Source organism: Penaeus monodon, unplaced genomic scaffold, assembly GCF_015228065.2.
Source record: "Penaeus monodon isolate SGIC_2016 unplaced genomic scaffold, NSTDA_Pmon_1 PmonScaffold_23211, whole genome shotgun sequence".
In the NCBI taxonomy this organism is placed as follows: Eukaryota; Metazoa; Arthropoda; class Malacostraca; order Decapoda; family Penaeidae; genus Penaeus; species Penaeus monodon.
In genome coordinates this window covers 1-4,975 of record NW_023653268.1, presented here as the reverse complement: position 1 = coordinate 4,975, position 4,975 = coordinate 1, and the positions used below count along the sequence as shown (strand labels likewise).

General features: G+C 36.0%; 1 pseudogene; it reads left to right on the top strand.

Moving 5' to 3' along the window:
* Window positions 1-206: 206 nt before the first annotated feature.
* On the top strand, window positions 207-2,912 carry LOC119570229 (annotated as a pseudogene).
* Window positions 2,913-4,975: the final 2,063 nt, after the last annotated feature.

Sequence of the window (4,975 nt, the reverse complement as noted above, 5' to 3'; positions counted from 1 at the left end):
TTTTTTTTTTTTTTTTTTTTATTTTTTTTGGTTTTTTTTTTTTTTTTTTTTTTTTTTTTTCATAAGTATGTGTGTGTCTTTGCACACACACACACACACACACACACACACACACACACCACACACACACACACACACACACACACACACACACACACACACCCACACACCACCCCACACACACACATATTTACCTCAACTTTCTCTTTCAGATACTAATGTTCAAGTGGAACCATCAGGCTGGCCAGTAGAGAGCCCCATTTTTGACAACAGACTCAGAGATGAAGTAACACTGACCAAAGAAGAAGACACATTACAACAAAAAACTTTTCGAAGATGCTGGTTCCGGAGAGAGACCCCGGGAAAAGACCCAGATGAAGCTAAGCTCCCAAATTTTGTTGATGTCAAGGCCACCAACCCACTCAGCTGGACATGGTATGGGACTTATTGGAAAATTTATTGAATAAGTCATTAGTTTGTATTTTGTTCTTATGGTATCTCCCTTCACAAAATTTTTTATGGTCTGACAATCATACCCTTTGGGCTTCACTTGTGATTTCATTTTACTTATTACTGGAAGTCATAGTACACATTATTTTACTGTTTCATGAACCTATTAAAAATATACATTTTTGTTAGAATCTTCTTATACAAAACATTCTGGCTACATGTTTCAGGTGCTGGATGGGACCTATTGATACCAGCAGGATGGGCAATGAGTGTTTGGATGTCACTGATCTTTTGTGGTGGGTTGCTGTTGGCCTCAAGGAGTCTTTAAAACCTAGTGATGGAGCTCTCACCCCCTTACCCCCATTCCTAATGCCTGAACACGCCATCAGAGAAATATATTCCACTGAGGAAGGGGCAGGAGAGGCAAGAAGAATACTTAAAAAGACCTCCTAGTGCAAGGCACAACTTCATAAAGTTAGGTGGGCAATACCCTTTTTTCTGCCCTTGGAGGAGACTGATCAGTAACTGGAAGGAGGGAACAGGGGATTTCTTTTTCCTTAGAGATATAGCTTTACTGAATAAGCTAGCTGGAATTTGTGGAGATGCTTCCAAAAGAATCAAAGGGCCCGAAACTAGGGAAAAAAAGAAAAGCAATTGCCGTATCACAGACTGTTCCCCTTTAAAACAGCTAAGATAGACCCCACCCCTTTAGACCATCACAGAATGTAAAGTCACAGAAGAGGAATCTGGGTTTTGACACATTCTCTGCCACTGCAGTAGAGGACGTTGGTGGAACTCTTCGGAAAATAGATACACGGTGTTTTAGTGATGGTGAGGTTTTCAGTTGGAAAGGGAAAAGGGACCTTAGAACCTTGTGCTATGATATGCCTACCACAACTAGAAACCTTAAAGACAGACTAAAACCAAAAAAAAAATGGATCAAAGTAACAACCTCCATGAGCCACAACATACAGATACCAGAGCTGAGCAACGTGTGCAGCTGAGAGAAGAACATAAGAAGATTTTGGGGGTTTGTTCACAGATAATGTCAAGGATAATATCATTATTTTCCATGCATTTGTTTGAAATAATATATGATATGATGATAGTATCATAATGTTGTTAAAATATTTTACTTTCAAATCGTGACTTTGACATCATACAAACGAATTTATGTGTATCTCTCTCTCTTTCTCTCTCCCTCTCTCCTCTCTCTTCTCCTCTCTCTCTCTCTCTCTCTCTGTTTTCCTCACTTTCTCTCTTCCTCTGTACTGCTCTCTCACTGTCAACCATCTCCCACACTTCCTATCCCTCCCTCTTTGCCACCCTCCAATTTTAATTCTTATGTTTTACTATTATCATTTTTAGCCCTAATTACAACGACTCAGAAAGAAAGCCAGGGCAAAATATCAGAAGAGCATGACATAACGAATGTAGCTGATACGTCCTTGCAAAGAAAATCATGAAGCACTTGAGAAAACTGAAGTGGAAAATCGGGTAAGTTGACCATAAAGAAATTTTACATTTTTTCTGGCACAAACCACTGCACTTGATAATGCTACTCTTCAGTAAGTTTAGTTTTCATTATTATTTTTTTCTTGTCATTTTTTTTTGATATTCACGGCATAGATCTAAAATTTTTAGTTGAACTTGTATTTGTAAGTATTCAATAATTTGATAGCTTATATTCTAGAGGCAATATTTATTCTTTATTTCAATATAATTTTTATTTGTTTTAATACTTTTCATAGATAAAACAGTTTTTGGAAACACATCATATGTCATTGCAAATATCCCATTCTGGAAAAGGTTGGAGTGTTCATTTTTCATTCACACCGTATCAGAGGGCTTACATTCCATCCTGGTTAAATTTCTTCCAGGGAAAACATAGCCAAGTTTTCATCCTACCAAAAACAAAGGAGGTTTATGGGTTGATGCCAAGAGAAGACCCTCTTCAGTGCTGTTCCGGGAAAATCATGGGTTACATCACCCAAGGGACTTTCTGCCTCACCCTTGGAGTCAGTGGCGGTGTTGGCTGGTCGCACTAGAGCCTCTGATGCAGCTGCTGCTCATGCACGAGAAATTTTACTCAGAGACAAGCGAAATTATGAATTACAAAACTCATGTAGAAAAGGGAAGTCTAGGTCATCCCATTCTGTTTTGGTTAGGTGTCCAAGCACTTCCCATTATCAGTGGGCAGGGCTGACTATAGTTGTTCAGCCAGAGTAATGTTCATGATACGTCTTTCACTTTCAAATCGGAAAATCACCCTTTAGGTAGATATTGTATATGGAATTCATATAATGATATTGATATTATATTATGTTCACTTTCATGTTTACGAATTTGGGAAAACTTTTTTCTCTCTCTCTTTCTTTTTTTTATGAAATATAAGAATGGTTATATAAGACATTCCATTGTGGAATGTAGTTTTATTTTTATTTAATTTTGTTAGGTAACAAAGGGAAACAGATTTAAAAGTTATCTTATATATCATAATGTTTCAAAATAAATATTTTGTTGAAGAAATAGTACATTTCATTATTTTATTGTTTTCATTTTCCTTTCTTCTTGTCACATTCCATTCTTTGAAGGTGAACCTATGAAAAATTCAATAATTAATGATTTTGCCTGTCTCAGGCACAAATTTTAATAACCTTAAATAAAAATGGCCCACTGTTTTAAAATTCTCTGTTTCAGTCATTTTACTTTTTTCAACACAAAGTGATTACAAATTAAATAATAATTAAGTCTAATTGTAGATAAAATATAAGAGAAAAAAGGTGTCCAGTTGGTCAGAAAACAGGTGAACTTAAATTAATGTCATTATTATTTTGTTTTATTACTTTTTTCTTTAAAGTACAGTTATGTAAATATTAACAGGTGGGAAATTAATATCTATATATTTTTCTTTTATTTCCTACTACTACTACTAATGTTATTGGTCAATCAATCTTTTCATTGTTATATATATCTGTTATTATTATCAATATTATTACTATATCATTGTGTTTTGCTACCATAATCATTACCTCTTGTTATTGTTACTCTCATCATTAATTGTATTATAAGTATTATCAGTACAAAATTTTATCAATTATCTGTATGATTGGAATTATGTAATATATCATGTCTACGCTTTTTTTTTTTTCTTGCTAACTATCTGTATTTTTTTCCAATGTAGACAAAATTTACCCTTACACCCAATGCATAAACAATTTGGGCCCCACGTTTTGCACAAAAAAGTGCCCCGTGGCCTATAGGGGGGCTATGGAACAATATAAACATTGTGGCCGAAATAAACAGAATTTTGTCACCCCTTGGAATCTTTCTATAAAGCGTTCTCCCCAAATCTCTGCTCATTGTTGTGGGGGACAGGAGACAAAAACCCTGTAGGGGATCACCTTCCTTGGACCTCGGCCCTCGCCTCAACTAATTTTCGTTTTCCTTCTTTTCATCATCCCTTCTCCTCCACAGAAGAAAAGGTTTTATTTCTCAGAGCTTACCACCCAACTCCCCTCCAAAAACTCTTGAAGACATCAAATGTTCCTATACATAACTCAGGAGAATGATCCACTCTGTTATCCACTCTGTAATCCCTTTATTCCTATTCGTCTAATTCAAAATTTTCTGCCGATATCCATCATCATCCTTTCAAGTTCCCTGTTTTCCCCACACTCCATCGTCTCTTCCTCCATGTGTATTCACCATTCTTTCTTTCTTCCCCCTTATCCTTACCACTCCCACCAAGATGCTCACAGCAATGTCCTTCTCTGGATCCCTCCCCCCCTGACATTCTTCCCCATACTTCAAACCCCCTTCCTCAGTTCCCTTTTTTCATTCTCTGGATTCTTCTCCTACTATCTTTCCTACCATATATTTGTTTCATAATTGTTCTTTGCAGTTTTCCTCATGCATGTTACTCTCCCTTCCTCAGACACTAAATTCTTCATTTGATCTGATTTCCCTATACCCTTTTAAAATCCTCTTTTACAAGTCCCCACTTTATTCCATTTGCACCCGCCTATACTCTTTTCATTTCTATTCCATCGTACATCGTTCTACAACCTTTGACATTTAATAATCTTATCCTGATCGTTAACTCATTTCCACCCTTTTCGTCACAATACTTATTTTAGTGCAATAAAGACCTTTAATGTCTAGCCCCATTTATTTCTTCTAACCATTAACTATCTATAAAGCGTTCTTGTCATAGAGCTACTGGCATCTTTAACTATTCATAACTAGTAATAACTGAAACTAAAGATTATTATAAATAAAGGATTTTTAATTTTTGTTTTCATGAAAGTTAAAGAATATAGGGACCCTTCAAGGTGTAGCTCTCCAGCTACCAAATTTTCCAATAGTCCAGTATTATAGCTGGAATAGATACCATCCATTGTTCATTTCCCATAGTAAAGGATCCTGTGAGGGAGTTTAACAGATCTTTTGTATCCTTTTATCAAATAAAATAAGGAGCATACATGTTTCTATCCATTCCTGTAACCCAGATCAAGATTAAAGG